At 53.0% G+C, this 15,378-nt stretch overlaps 2 long non-coding RNA genes across 6 annotated transcripts; both read right to left on the minus strand.

The window, feature by feature from the left end:
* Positions 1-278: 278 nt before the first annotated feature.
* LOC311195564 lies at positions 279-4,490 on the minus strand. 3 transcript variants are annotated; one of them, XR_014617511.1, is made up of 5 exons: positions 4,410-4,490; positions 2,321-2,558; positions 1,712-1,754; positions 1,454-1,550; positions 279-604 (listed from the first exon to the last, which is right to left on the minus strand). It is a non-coding gene; the product is annotated as an uncharacterized lncRNA (long non-coding RNA). The 3 variants fall into 3 exon arrangements; XR_014617513.1 differs by lacking the exon at positions 4,410-4,490 and having other exon boundaries at positions 2,321-2,734; XR_014617512.1 differs by lacking the exons at positions 1,712-1,754; positions 4,410-4,490 and having other exon boundaries at positions 2,321-2,734.
* Positions 4,491-8,177: 3,687 nt separating this feature from the next.
* Positions 8,178-12,389, minus strand: LOC311195789. Of its 3 annotated transcripts, XR_014617531.1 has the most exons (5): positions 12,309-12,389; positions 10,220-10,457; positions 9,611-9,653; positions 9,353-9,449; positions 8,178-8,503 (listed from the first exon to the last, which is right to left on the minus strand). It is a non-coding gene; the product is annotated as an uncharacterized lncRNA (long non-coding RNA). The 3 variants fall into 3 exon arrangements; XR_014617533.1 differs by lacking the exon at positions 12,309-12,389 and having other exon boundaries at positions 10,220-10,633; XR_014617532.1 differs by lacking the exons at positions 9,611-9,653; positions 12,309-12,389 and having other exon boundaries at positions 10,220-10,633.
* Between the last annotated feature and the right edge of the window lie 2,989 nt (positions 12,390-15,378).

Raw genomic sequence — 15,378 nt, forward strand, 5'->3', positions numbered from 1 at the left:
CAGACCCCCCAAACAGACCCCATAAAGAACCCTAACCACCCCCCAAAAAACCTGAGACTCCTTAAAGACGCCCCCAAGCCCCTCACATCCCCCCCAAAATGAGACCCCATAAAGATCCCCTCAAAGAACCCCACACCCCCCCTTAGAGAACCCCCCCCAAAAGCCCTAGACCCCACCAAAAAGAGACCCTGTAAAGACCCCATAGTCCCCCAAAAAGAGCCAACCGCCCTGACTCAGCTGCTGCCAGCCCCATCGATGGAAAGATGCCACAACAACAGTGGCCTTGGCCACGCTTTCTTGGAAACAACTGGTTCCCTCATCACCTCTGAATAATAAAAATTCTAAGGCATTTTACAACAATGTCCAATACAACAGTAAACTGCTGCCAAGTATAACCCAGAAAATTGTTAGCCGGTTCTCCTCTGTCGAAACCGTTGCCAGCTTTGGGCTGAGATGCCTCCAAGGTTTGGTCACCTTCGTCTTCAGCCAACATTGCCAAGTCTCTTGGCTGTTCTTCTGGATCCCCTGGAAGAAGACTGGTGACTGCCTGGAGAAGTGACTCAATCTGCTCTTCTGTTAGTCTTTCCTCACTTTCTTCCACCATCTGCAGGTCAAAAACCAATACATTGTTATTCAATCCATACTTCCTTCCTCAGCTCCAAACAGGAAGACTCAGCCCCAGTAAATACTGCTTTCAATGGATGCAAGACGTAGCCTGAACTCATCACAAAAGCATTTTACAAAGTGGAACTCTTGTAATATTTATAACAACACAAAACAAAAAAGCTCCCTTGTTAGCCACGACAGCTGGCATGCCACAGTGAGACCCTGCTTCTGTTACAAGGAGAACACCACGCTCAGAACAGGCTTTCCTCCTAAAGCCTCTCAGCCTAAGAAAAACCAAACCAAAATACCCAAAGAATTCCCACAAACTAGAAACCCCCACAAAGCCCAAAAACCAAAGAAGCCACAAACCCCCATTAAAGACACACACAAACCCCAGACCCCACAAGAAAAAGCTGCGGGAACTCAAAACACCACAGAAGCCCCTAGCCCTCCCCCAAACCCGCAACCCACAGAACCCCAAAGCCTTCAAAAGGCAGAGAACCAAAACCCCCCCTTAGAACCCCAGTTAAAAAAAACAAACCAACAGAAAAACCTCACAAGCCCACACTAACCCCACAAATCCCAGAGCCTGTAAAAAAACCAACCCACCCAACCCCTATAGCCACAAAAACCAGGAAAAAAAAAAAAAATCAGTAAAACTACAAACACCTTACCAACCTCCTTGGCTCATTTTCTGAGAGGAGCCTGCACCAGCAGACAGACTAACACATTTTAATCCTAAACTCGGTTCTCTGCGTTCTTTCTCCGCCCCTTCTCTACATCCTTTTCTTTCAACTTCCTCTTCCTACCCACAAGGCTGTCTAAACCAATGGATAGAAACACTAACCCAGGTAACAGTACATCCAGTTCAGATAAAGGCAATGAAATCACCAGCGCCAATACTACGACCTTCTTACAGGTACCACAAGCTCCCAAGAACTCACCTGTAACAGGAAAAGAGGAGAAACCATAGAGACCTTAAATGCAATACGCCAAAACCCGAAAGAGACTTATTCTTGTATATTGAATGTTAAAATCACATGCATAATTACAGAATTCTTTACAGCTGAAAAAATATTTTTAGAAGACGACCCTGACAGTCTACCTGCAACTGCTGCAAGATGTCTATAATAAACCCCCACAATTTTCTGTAATTAAAAAAAACAAAAACAAAAAAAAAAAAACAGGGAAGAATGCAATCAATCATCCAGGTAATTCTGAGTTAACTGATGCCCTGAATGGGACAAGTCGAACCCAAGCTAACACCAGCCAGTTTACTGCAATGCTTGTCTAGCATACACATATATAAATCAAAATGACATGTGGCTAGAGGCCAGGTGCAAAAAAAAATAAGACATTTGCACACCACAGCAGACAACCTGCCGAGGGCCACGATATGATATGCTGCAGCAGAGTCTTGTGGCTGTTCGCTCAAACACGCTGGTGGAATAGTCTGCATAACCGGCCCTGTGCACGATTTACATGGGGTTTTCTAAGCTATGCCTGATGTGGCTAAGGGATTTTTACTGGGCAATCCTGGTTTAAGACCAGTCTCGGCTCCTAAGGAATGCCAGCCAACAAAGATGTTTTCAGCCGTTAACAAGAGGAACAGAAATCCAACGACGAGCTGCTGCTTTTAAAACGTGGAGTCATCATTGTGACAAATGGCACCACACAGATCTCTGTTAACACATTTGTAGACAAAGTGGAAGACCTGGGGTTGGGGACAGCTGTGCAACTCAGCCTTCATTTCCCGAGGGCAGGTATGCTCCGTCAGCTGCTGCCAGGTGTCGTCGACAACAAGAAACGGGCTGCACTCTGCCGGCTTGTCCACCTCGAACTTCTCAGCGCAGAGCTGGCGAACATCTTCGGTGGTTATAGACAGTCTCACCAGGAAAGATCTTTCCTGTACATCCACAGTACACTCCCTGGAACGCAACATGAAGGTGGTTCTGTAGAATGAGAAAACACACATCAGCAACTCAAAAACCCCAACAGCTGAAGCGTCAGCAACAAACCTGTCCCCACACTGAGACTCACCCCCGCGATTCCCACGCCCGACAGCCACCTCGCCAACTGCAATACTGGTGGCAAAACTGTGGCAAGCGGAACAGAAATTCCTAAGCCAACACCCTCCTTTCCTCATATTACACTCTAACCCTGCAATTACAGCCAAACAGGACTTGTCCTGCCGAGCAAAACCAGGAAACAAAATGCAGTGAGGCTAAGCAATGTCTGAGGCAGCAGGGTCGAGAGATGGTGCTGCTGCACTACTGCCACAAAACAGGCACCTCCTATCGCCGTGTCAGTCAGAAGGAATAAGAAAAAAGCCTCTGCCAGTGGCAGCAAACGGTGCTGATCCCCAAGTTACTGCGTGATAAGCCATCTGCATTCTTATGCTGCAGCACGCAAAGTGTTTTAGGGTGCTTCAGTCCAGTCAGGACACTTTCATTGCATTAAACCGGTGACAATCTGGGGTCCGAGCCCGATTTAACCGGCTTTCCCATGACAGCTTTTTTGCTTTTTTACAGTAAGGCTTAGAGGGAAGCAGAAAGAAAGCTTCCTCGGCAACATTAGGCTAAACCCTAATGGCAAAAGCCTCGTGGCAAAAGCTGGACCTTTTTTCTGTGTTGAAACTGACATGTTCTTACAACTCCGATAACATGGAAAAAGTCTAAGTGCACCCTACAAGGAAATGCAGTTCTACCTTTCAGAAAGCATTTAAAGAGGAAAAAAAACCAAGCAACAACTGGGGGAAAAGCAACCACAAACATCTTTTGAACACATGAACAAAGCAAGCTGCTGTAGCGTGCTTTTTTTAAAAAAAAAAAGACATTAACTGTGGTTACAGACTGAAAAAGATACAATTAAAGGAAGTGGAAAAATGGCACAGTGAGAAAGACCTGTTTATCAACTCAGCGGGTGCCAATGTCTGTATGCTAAACCAATCAGGCACGCTAAATCACAATGGCAAAGATGTACATTGCACAAAAGCAAGCCAGCAAAAGCTACCATTGAGAAGGCGGTTCTACCACTTAAGTTCCAAGAAGCACTCTTATCTTTAACAACGTATTTTTACAGCTTGCAAACTGAAACACTGAAGCTTTGCAGCAGCATTTAAACCAGGTCAGGACTGACCCTGACGAAACAGGGCCTATCCGTTTCTGTTACCGGTGTGAAGCAATTATGAAAAATCAGCCCTAGAGGAGGAAAATCAAGCTGCAGTTTTAGTTCCTAATGTATGTAACACACAGATGTTTTTAAAAGCACGCGCTTTAGACAGACGGGACTGCTTCGAGAAGAGGCTGAAGCTCCCACAAGCACTCCTAACATATACTAAGTATCAAAGTTATTTATGGAGCGGCAGAAAATTGTACTCAATCATCCTCACAATATGGCATTTTTTGCCTTTTCATCCTAGAGACGGAGGGAGGATGAAGGCCTTCCGGGGCCCGATAGCTGATAAAACTGCAGGAGCCCATCACAAGTGTAGCTACCACATTGTTAAGTCACGATGACTCCCCCTGCTCGATCGAAAATATCTCACCTCATAAGGCAGAGTCCATCAGTAGATTCCCAGGTCACACAGGCCTGCACTCTGCGAGCTGAACAGCTTTCTGTACTTCCACTTTACAGTGGAACCATGAGACTCTCTTGTTATGCTACTGATGTTGCCAACTTTAGGACCACCCTTGGATGGATTTCTACTCCAACAATGTCATCAAAATCTGCGCTGTGAAGAAGAGCCCACCTTCCCTAGTCCTTTGCTTCATTTTAAGAAAAATAAACGAATGACAGGTTACCTTCTCCATGCAGAAAACACAGATCCATCGATTCCACCACGTACTCAACTTCAGTATCCAGCTCCAGCATGTCACACCTACTCACCCAGTGTGATAACACAGTCAAGAAGTCATCATTTTCATTCAGCCTCCCTGAGACAAAGGGAATAGAGACAGTCAGAGACAAACTGCGCTTTCCTTACCAGCCTCACCGTTTGAAAGGAAAGTGTTGCTTCGCTGCCTTCGCTGAGAAGTACATCTGTATTACTCTAGATCCTCCTGTAACCAGTGCGCAGCAAAGTGGGTGTCACCTGACACTGGCTGGACAGGACGCCAATGCCAGCTTCGTCCCATACTCTCTAGCGAGCGCAAATCTGACGATGCACACTTTGAGGCGTGCTCTCCTCAGGCAGCAACTCTGTCTTCTGCAGGATCTGCTGGAGATGCCCCTCGTTTCATGAACTGCTGCCAACAGCACCTGCATTTATGGAGAATAAAGCATATTCAAGGGCCAGCTTGCTGCCTGGGACAGTGAGATATAGAATGAAAAAAAAAAAAAAAGAACACCAGACAACAGGCTAGAGAAATTGTTGGAGAAAACAAGACAGGTGCAGATCACGACAAAGAGATGGAAAAGGAAAGTAACTGCAGTGGCCTGCAGGACAGAGACGGAAGACGAAAAAAGGAGGAAGAGAAAGCAGGAAAAAAGCACAGAGAGAAAAAGAAAAGGGAGAGGGAGATGAAGAAAGGGAAAGGGAGAGAAGAAAAGGGAGCAGGACAGTAGAATAGAGAAGTACAGGCAAGGGGAAAAAAAAAAAAAAATCAGAGGAGTAGTAAGAAAGGGCAGGGGTCAGTGGAGGGCTGGGAAGGACCAAGACTCACAAGAAGGACAACAGGTTCTGGATGGGTAACCACCCAACTCTTAAACTTTTGGGGACTTAATGGGTACAAGGTATCCAAGAAGAAAGCTCAAATAGCAAGCCAAACAGTAATGTCTCCAATGGGCTTGGACATTTCACAAGGGCAACAAAGGCTGACAAGGAAACAAAAGGCAGAGCAGAACCTGTGCTCCATTTTCATTTACCATAAAAAAATTATAGAAACCCTGCGAGCCACGGAACCCCCAAAAACCCAATTAAAACCACAAAAGAAACCCAAACCAGAAAACCAACAAAAGACCAGAGCAAAATAACCACCGAGCCGAAGAAACCAGCAAACCCGGAAACCCCAGACACCACAAGAACCCCCGATAACCACTGAACGCCACAGCAGCCACAAGAGAAGCCCTAAGCCCTCCTCTGCCAAAACAGCCCCGCGAGACAGAAAACCCACAAGCCGCAACTAGAGAGAGACACAGACCCACGCAAACCCCCAAATCCCCCCAAACCTGCCAGCCCCGCGGCCCGGACACGCTCAGACTGACCGGAAGAGTCCAGTCGCGCCCCGCCCCGCCGGCCCCTTCGGTGCCCCGTGTCTCCCGTGCCGGCTGCTCGGGGAACGGGAGCTCTGGCCCGGCCGCACCCCCAAGCCCCCGCCGCGACCCCCTCCGCGCACTGCCCGCGCGGCGCGGAGCCCCCCCTCCCGGCCCAGACACCCCGCCGGACGCCGCGGAGACACGTCCCGGCACGGACCGGCGCCGGCAGAAGGCCGGCCGCGGCTGGGGGGGGGTGGAAGGCGCGGCGCCTCGCCGCCCGCGCGCCCCGCACCGACCCCCGGCCCGCCGCGACCACTCGCGCCGCGACCCGCCGACCGCCCGGCCCCGGCCGACCCCGCGACGGGCGGCGGAACCGGAGCCTCACCGGGAGGGAGCGCCGGCATCCCGACGGGCCCCCTCATCGCCCCGGAAAGCACGGGCAGGCTCCTCGTGGCAGCTCCGCGGTTATACTGCCCGGAAAGGAGCGGGGCATGCCGGGATATACTGCCCCGGAAAGGAGCGGGGCATGCCGGGATATACTCCCCCGCAAGGGAGCGGGGCATGCCGGGAAACATTACAGTGCGGCTCCGGCGGAAAAATGGCCGCCGGAGAACTTCCGGGCATGGCGGCGCCCATCTCCGTACGGCTCCGGCGGTTAAATGGCGACCGAGGGGCTTACGGGCATGGCGGCGCCCATCTCCGTGCGGCTCCGGCGGAAAAATGGCCGCCGGGGGGCTTCCGGGCATGGCGGCGCCCATCTCCGTGCGGCTTCGGCGGTTAAAAGGCGGCCGGGGGGCTTCCGGGCATGGCGGCGCCCATCTCCGTGCGGCTACGGCGGAAAAATGGCCGCCGGGGGGCTTCCGGGCATGGCGGCGCCCATCTCCGTGCGGCTCCGGCGGTTAAAAGGCGGCCGGGGGGTTTCCGAGCATGGCGGCGCCCATCTCCGTGCGGCTCCGGCGGAAAAATGGCCGCCGGGGGGCTTCCGGGCCCCCGTTGGGGGGCGCGAGCTTGGGGGGGGCTACACAGCACAGCTGCCCCGTTCGGGAAGCTAAGCAGGGACCAGTTCGGTCAGCGCCCGGATGGGCGACCTCACCCCGTCTTCGAATCCCCGCACCTAACAGTGCCCCCGCCACGTGCGCCCCTCCTCCCAAAATCTGACCCCCCCCGAGGGAGTCCCATCACCTTCGAGGGTTCCCCGGACCTGACAGTGCCCCGGCCGACCCCGCGACGGGCGAAGGAAACCCCGCCTCACCGGGAGGGAACTTTCGGAGCGCTGCGGCTTCCGTGCGCTGCGCCACCCGGGCGCAGTACCGCTGCGTGTCCGCAAGGCGGCAGCACCGAGCGATCCCGCGAGGGCGGGGGGGGGGGTACCGGCGCCTCTCCGGGAGGGAGCGTCCGGTGACCTCACAGTGCCCCGGCCGACCCCGCGACGGGCGGCGGAACCCCCCCCTCACCGGGAGGGAGCGGCCGCCCCGCAATGGCGGCGTCCCTCGTTAAAGCGCCCTGCCGCTCGCGCTGCGCCGCCCGGCCGCAGTCCGCACGCAGCGGGCTCTGCGCGCACCCGCGCAGGAACGCGGCGAGTGTGCACGGAGGCAGCAGAACGCGGCGGCTTCCGTGCGCTGCGCCACCCGGGCGCAGTACCGCTGCGTGTCCGCAAGGCGGCAGCACCGAGGACCCCCGTGTTCGAATCCCCGCTCGGGCCTTTCCGCCAGTGCTCGTATCTCTCCGCCTCTGCTCGTATCTCTCCGCCTCTGCTCGTATCTCTCCGCCTCTGCTCGGCCCTTTTCGGCTCCCCCTGCCCCACTAATTACCCGTCTGCCGCTGACCTGCGCTCATTAACAACCCCCCATCTCCTCCAGCGAATTCAACCCCCCTCCCAACCCTACTGCGACCCCTCTGAGAGCCCTCGAACCCCACCATGGCCCCTGACCCCCTAGAAGACCCCCGAAGGAACCCCCAACACCCCAAAAATAGACCCTAGAGAGACCCCCCCAGAACCCCTCAGAGACACCCCCCCCCCCCCAAAGAGCCCCCCCACGATCCCCTAAAAAGGCCCTTAGGGCCCCCCAACTCCCCAAAGAGCCCCCCCAAAAAACCCAGACCCCCCAAACAGACCCCATAAAGAACCCTAACCACCCCCCAAAAAACCTGAGACTCCTTAAAGACGCCCCCAAGCCCCTCACATCCCCCCCAAAATGAGACCCCATAAAGATCCCCTCAAAGAACCCCACACCCCCCCTTAGAGAACCCCCCCCAAAAGCCCTAGACCCCACCAAAAAGAGACCCTGTAAAGACCCCATAGTCCCCCAAAAAGAGCCAACCGCCCTGACTCAGCTGCTGCCAGCCCCATCGATGGAAAGATGCCACAACAACAGTGGCCTTGGCCACGCTTTCTTGGAAACAACTGGTTCCCTCATCACCTCTGAATAATAAAAATTCTAAGGCATTTTACAACAATGTCCAATACAACAGTAAACTGCTGCCAAGTATAACCCAGAAAATTGTTAGCCGGTTCTCCTCTGTCGAAACCGTTGCCAGCTTTGGGCTGAGATGCCTCCAAGGTTTGGTCACCTTCGTCTTCAGCCAACATTGCCAAGTCTCTTGGCTGTTCTTCTGGATCCCCTGGAAGAAGACTGGTGACTGCCTGGAGAAGTGACTCAATCTGCTCTTCTGTTAGTCTTTCCTCACTTTCTTCCACCATCTGCAGGTCAAAAACCAATACATTGTTATTCAATCCATACTTCCTTCCTCAGCTCCAAACAGGAAGACTCAGCCCCAGTAAATACTGCTTTCAATGGATGCAAGACGTAGCCTGAACTCATCACAAAAGCATTTTACAAAGTGGAACTCTTGTAATATTTATAACAACACAAAACAAAAAAGCTCCCTTGTTAGCCACGACAGCTGGCATGCCACAGTGAGACCCTGCTTCTGTTACAAGGAGAACACCACGCTCAGAACAGGCTTTCCTCCTAAAGCCTCTCAGCCTAAGAAAAACCAAACCAAAATACCCAAAGAATTCCCACAAACTAGAAACCCCCACAAAGCCCAAAAACCAAAGAAGCCACAAACCCCCATTAAAGACACACACAAACCCCAGACCCCACAAGAAAAAGCTGCGGGAACTCAAAACACCACAGAAGCCCCTAGCCCTCCCCCAAACCCGCAACCCACAGAACCCCAAAGCCTTCAAAAGGCAGAGAACCAAAACCCCCCCTTAGAACCCCAGTTAAAAAAAACAAACCAACAGAAAATCCTCACAAGCCCACACTAACCCCACAAATCCCAGAGCCTGTAAAAAAACCAACCCACCCAACCCCTATAGCCACAAAAACCAGGAAAAAAAAAAAAAATCAGTAAAACTACAAACACCTTACCAACCTCCTTGGCTCATTTTCTGAGAGGAGCCTGCACCAGCAGACAGACTAACACATTTTAATCCTAAACTCGGTTCTCTGCGTTCTTTCTCTGCCCCTTCTCTACATCCTTTTCTTTCAACTTCCTCTTCCTACCCACAAGGCTGTCTAAACCAATGGATAGAAACACTAACCCAGGTAACAGTACATCCAGTTCAGATAAAGGCAATGAAATCACCAGCGCCAATACTACGACCTTCTTACAGGTACCACAAGCTCCCAAGAACTCACCTGTAACAGGAAAAGAGGAGAAACCATAGAGACCTTAAATGCAATACGCCAAAACCCGAAAGAGACTTATTCTTGTATATTGAATGTTAAAATCACATGCATAATTACAGAATTCTTTACAGCTGAAAAAATATTTTTAGAAGACGACCCTGACAGTCTACCTGCAACTGCTGCAAGATGTCTATAATAAACCCCCACAATTTTCTGTAATTAAAAAAAACAAAAACAAAAAAAAAAAAACAGGGAAGAATGCAATCAATCATCCAGGTAATTCTGAGTTAACTGATGCCCTGAATGGGACAAGTCGAACCCAAGCTAACACCAGCCAGTTTACTGCAATGCTTGTCTAGCATACACATATATAAATCAAAATGACATGTGGCTAGAGGCCAGGTGCAAAAAAAAATAAGACATTTGCACACCACAGCAGACAACCTGCCGAGGGCCACGATATGATATGCTGCAGCAGAGTCTTGTGGCTGTTCGCTCAAACACGCTGGTGGAATAGTCTGCATAACCGGCCCTGTGCACGATTTACATGGGGTTTTCTAAGCTATGCCTGATGTGGCTAAGGGATTTTTACTGGGCAATCCTGGTTTAAGACCAGTCTCGGCTCCTAAGGAATGCCAGCCAACAAAGATGTTTTCAGCCGTTAACAAGAGGAACAGAAATCCAACGACGAGCTGCTGCTTTTAAAACGTGGAGTCATCATTGTGACAAATGGCACCACACAGATCTCTGTTAACACATTTGTAGACAAAGTGGAAGACCTGGGGTTGGGGACAGCTGTGCAACTCAGCCTTCATTTCCCGAGGGCAGGTATGCTCCGTCAGCTGCTGCCAGGTGTCGTCGACAACAAGAAACGGGCTGCACTCTGCCGGCTTGTCCACCTCGAACTTCTCAGCGCAGAGCTGGCGAACATCTTCGGTGGTTATAGACAGTCTCACCAGGAAAGATCTTTCCTGTACATCCACAGTACACTCCCTGGAACGCAACATGAAGGTGGTTCTGTAGAATGAGAAAACACACATCAGCAACTCAAAAACCCCAACAGCTGAAGCGTCAGCAACAAACCTGTCCCCACACTGAGACTCACCCCCGCGATTCCCACGCCCGACAGCCACCTCGCCAACTGCAATACTGGTGGCAAAACTGTGGCAAGCGGAACAGAAATTCCTAAGCCAACACCCTCCTTTCCTCATATTACACTCTAACCCTGCAATTACAGCCAAACAGGACTTGTCCTGCCGAGCAAAACCAGGAAACAAAATGCAGTGAGGCTAAGCAATGTCTGAGGCAGCAGGGTCGAGAGATGGTGCTGCTGCACTACTGCCACAAAACAGGCACCTCCTATCGCCGTGTCAGTCAGAAGGAATAAGAAAAAAGCCTCTGCCAGTGGCAGCAAACGGTGCTGATCCCCAAGTTACTGCGTGATAAGCCATCTGCATTCTTATGCTGCAGCACGCAAAGTGTTTTAGGGTGCTTCAGTCCAGTCAGGACACTTTCATTGCATTAAACCGGTGACAATCTGGGGTCCGAGCCCGATTTAACCGGCTTTCCCATGACAGCTTTTTTTCTTTTTTACAGTAAGGCTTAGAGGGAAGCAGAAAGAAAGCTTCCTCGGCAACATTAGGCTAAACCCTAATGGCAAAAGCCTCGTGGCAAAAGCTGGACCTTTTTTCTGTGTTGAAACTGACATGTTCTTACAACTCCGATAACATGGAAAAAGTCTAAGTGCACCCTACAAGGAAATGCAGTTCTACCTTTCAGAAAGCATTTAAAGAGGAAAAAAAACCAAGCAACAACTGGGGGAAAAGCAACCACAAACATCTTTTGAACACATGAACAAAGCAAGCTGCTGTAGCGTGCTTTTTTTAAAAAAAAAAAGACATTAACTGTGGTTACAGACTGAAAAAGATACAATTAAAGGAAGTGGAAAAATGGCACAGTGAGAAAGACCTGTTTATCAACTCAGCGGGTGCCAATGTCTGTATGCTAAACCAATCAGGCACGCTAAATCACAATGGCAAAGATGTACATTGCACAAAAGCAAGCCAGCAAAAGCTACCATTGAGAAGGCGGTTCTACCACTTAAGTTCCAAGAAGCACTCTTATCTTTAACAACGTATTTTTACAGCTTGCAAACTGAAACACTGAAGCTTTGCAGCAGCATTTAAACCAGGTCAGGACTGACCCTGACGAAACAGGGCCTATCCGTTTCTGTTACCGGTGTGAAGCAATTATGAAAAATCAGCCCTAGAGGAGGAAAATCAAGCTGCAGTTTTAGTTCCTAATGTATGTAACACACAGATGTTTTTAAAAGCACGCGCTTTAGACAGACGGGACTGCTTCGAGAAGAGGCTGAAGCTCCCACAAGCACTCCTAACATATACTAAGTATCAAAGTTATTTATGGAGCGGCAGAAAATTGTACTCAATCATCCTCACAATATGGCATTTTTTGCCTTTTCATCCTAGAGACGGAGGGAGGATGAAGGCCTTCCGGGGCCCGATAGCTGATAAAACTGCAGGAGCCCATCACAAGTGTAGCTACCACATTGTTAAGTCACGATGACTCCCCCTGCTCGATCGAAAATATCTCACCTCATAAGGCAGAGTCCATCAGTAGATTCCCAGGTCACACAGGCCTGCACTCTGCGAGCTGAACAGCTTTCTGTACTTCCACTTTACAGTGGAACCATGAGACTCTCTTGTTATGCTACTGATGTTGCCAACTTTAGGACCACCCTTGGATGGATTTCTACTCCAACAATGTCATCAAAATCTGCGCTGTGAAGAAAAGCCCACCTTCCCTAGTCCTTTGCTTCATTTTAAGAAAAATAAACGAATGACAGGTTACCTTCTCCATGCAGAAAACACAGATCCATCGATTCCACCACGTACTCAACTTCAGTATCCAGCTCCAGCATGTCACACCTACTCACCCAGTGTGATAACACAGTCAAGAAGTCATCATTTTCATTCAGCCTCCCTGAGACAAAGGGAATAGAGACAGTCAGAGACAAACTGCGCTTTCCTTACCAGCCTCACCGTTTGAAAGGAAAGTGTTGCTTCGCTGCCTTCGCTGAGAAGTACATCTGTATTACTCTAGATCCTCCTGTAACCAGTGCGCAGCAAAGTGGGTGTCACCTGACACTGGCTGGACAGGACGCCAATGCCAGCTTCGTCCCATACTCTCTAGCGAGCGCAAATCTGACGATGCACACTTTGAGGCGTGCTCTCCTCAGGCAGCAACTCTGTCTTCTGCAGGATCTGCTGGAGATGCCCCTCGTTTCATGAACTGCTGCCAACAGCACCTGCATTTATGGAGAATAAAGCATATTCAAGGGTCAGCTTGCTGCCTGGGACAGTGAGATATAGAATGAAAAAAAAAAAAAAAGAACACCAGACAACAGGCTAGAGAAATTGTTGGAGAAAACAAGACAGGTGCAGATCACGACAAAGAGATGGAAAAGGAAAGTAACTGCAGTGGCCTGCAGGACAGAGACGGAAGACGAAAAAAGGAGGAAGAGAAAGCAGGAAAAAAGCACAGAGAGAAAAAGAAAAGGGAGAGGGAGATGAAGAAAGGGAAAGGGAGAGAAGAAAAGGGAGCAGGACAGTAGAATAGAGAAGTACAGGCAAGGGGAAAAAAAAAAAAAAATCAGAGGAGTAGTAAGAAAGGGCAGGGGTCAGTGGAGGGCTGGGAAGGACCAAGACTCACAAGAAGGACAACAGGTTCTGGATGGGTAACCACCCAACTCTTAAACTTTTGGGGACTTAATGGGTACAAGGTATCCAAGAAGAAAGCTCAAATAGCAAGCCAAACAGTAATGTCTCCAATGGGCTTGGACATTTCACAAGGGCAACAAAGGCTGACAAGGAAACAAAAGGCAGAGCAGAACCTGTGCTCCATTTTCATTTACCATAAAAAAATTATAGAAACCCTGCGAGCCACGGAACCCCCAAAAACCCAATTAAAACCACAAAAGAAACCCAAACCAGAAAACCAACAAAAGACCAGAGCAAAATAACCACCGAGCCGAAGAAACCAGCAAACCCGGAAACCCCAGACACCACAAGAACCCCCGATAACCACTGAACGCCACAGCAGCCACAAGAGAAGCCCTAAGCCCTCCTCTGCCAAAACAGCCCCGCGAGACAGAAAACCCACAAGCCGCAACTAGAGAGAGACACAGACCCACGCAAACCCCCAAATCCCCCCAAACCTGCCAGCCCCGCGGCCCGGACACGCTCAGACTGACCGGAAGAGTCCAGTCGCGCCCCGCCCCGCCGGCCCCTTCGGTGCCCCGTGTCTCCCGTGCCGGCTGCTCGGGGAACGGGAGCTCTGGCCCGGCCGCACCCCCAAGCCCCCGCCGCGACCCCCTCCGCGCACTGCCCGCGCGGCGCGGAGCCCCCCCTCCCGGCCCAGACACCCCGCCGGACGCCGCGGAGACACGTCCCGGCACGGACCGGCGCCGGCAGAAGGCCGGCCGCGGCTGGGGGGGGGTGGAAGGCGCGGCGCCTCGCCGCCCGCGCGCCCCGCACCGACCCCCGGCCCGCCGCGACCACTCGCGCCGCGACCCGCCGACCGCCCGGCCCCGGCCGACCCCGCGACGGGCGGCGGAACCGGAGCCTCACCGGGAGGGAGCGCCGGCATCCCGACGGGCCCCCTCATCGCGCCGGAAAGCACGGGCAGGCTCCTCGTGGCAGCTCCGCGGTTATACTGCCCGGAAAGGAGCGGGGCATGCCGGGATATACTGCCCCGGAAAGGAGCGGGGCATGCCGGGATATACTCCCCCGCAAGGGAGCGGGGCATGCCGGGAAACATTACAGTGCGGCTCCGGCGGAAAAATGGCCGCCGGAGGACTTCCGGGCATGGCGGCGCCCATCTCCGTACGGCTCCGGCGGTTAAATGGCGACCGAGGGGCTTACGGGCATGGCGGCGCCCATCTCCGTGCGGCTCCGGCGGAAAAATGGCCGCCGGGGGGCTTCCGGGCATGGCGGCGCCCATCTCCGTGCGGCTTCGGCGGTTAAAAGGCGGCCGGGGGGCTTCCGGGCATGGCGGCGCCCATCTCCGTGCGGCTACGGCGGAAAAATGGCCGCCGGGGGGCTTCCGGGCATGGCGGCGCCCATCTCCGTGCGGCTCCGGCGGTTAAAAGGCGGCCGGGGGGTTTCCGAGCATGGCGGCGCCCATCTCCGTGCGGCTCCGACGGAAAAATGGCCGCCGGGGGGCTTCCGGGCCCCCGTTGGGGGGCGCGAGCTTGGGGGGGGCTACACAGCACAGCTGCCCCGTTCGGGAAGCTAAGCAGGGACCAGTTCGGTCAGCGCCCGGATGGGCGACCTCACCCCGTCTTCGAATCCCCGCACCTAACAGTGCCCCCGCCACGTGCGCCCCTCCTCCCAAAATCTGACCCCCCCCGAGGGAGTCCCATCACCTTCGAGGGTTCCCCGGACCTGACAGTGCCCCGGCCGACCCCGCGACGGGCGAAGGAAACCCCGCCTCACCGGGAGGGAACTTTCGGAGCGCTGCGGCTTCCGTGCGCTGCGCCACCCGGGCGCAGTACCGCTGCGTGTCCGCAAGGCGGCAGCACCGAGCGATCCCGCGAGGGCGGGGGGGGGGGTACCGGCGCCTCTCCGGGAGGGAGCGTCCGGTGACCTCACAGCTTCCCCGTCCGGGAAGCTAAGCAGGTACCAGCTCGGTCAGCGCCCGGATGGGCGACCTCACCCCGTCTTCGAATCCCCGCACATGACAGTGACCCCCCCCCCCCGCGCGCCCCCTCCCAAAATCTGCCCCCCCGAGGGAGTCCCATCGCCTTCGGGGGTTCCCCGGACCTGACAGTGCCCCGGCCGACCCCGCGACGGGCGGCGGAACCCCCCCCTCACCGGGAGGGAGCGGCCGCCCCGCAATGGCGGCGTCCCTCGTTAAAGCG

Source organism: Gallinula chloropus, assembly GCF_964237585.1.
Source record: "Gallinula chloropus genome assembly, chromosome: 11".
NCBI classification, from domain to species: domain Eukaryota; kingdom Metazoa; phylum Chordata; class Aves; order Gruiformes; family Rallidae; genus Gallinula; species Gallinula chloropus.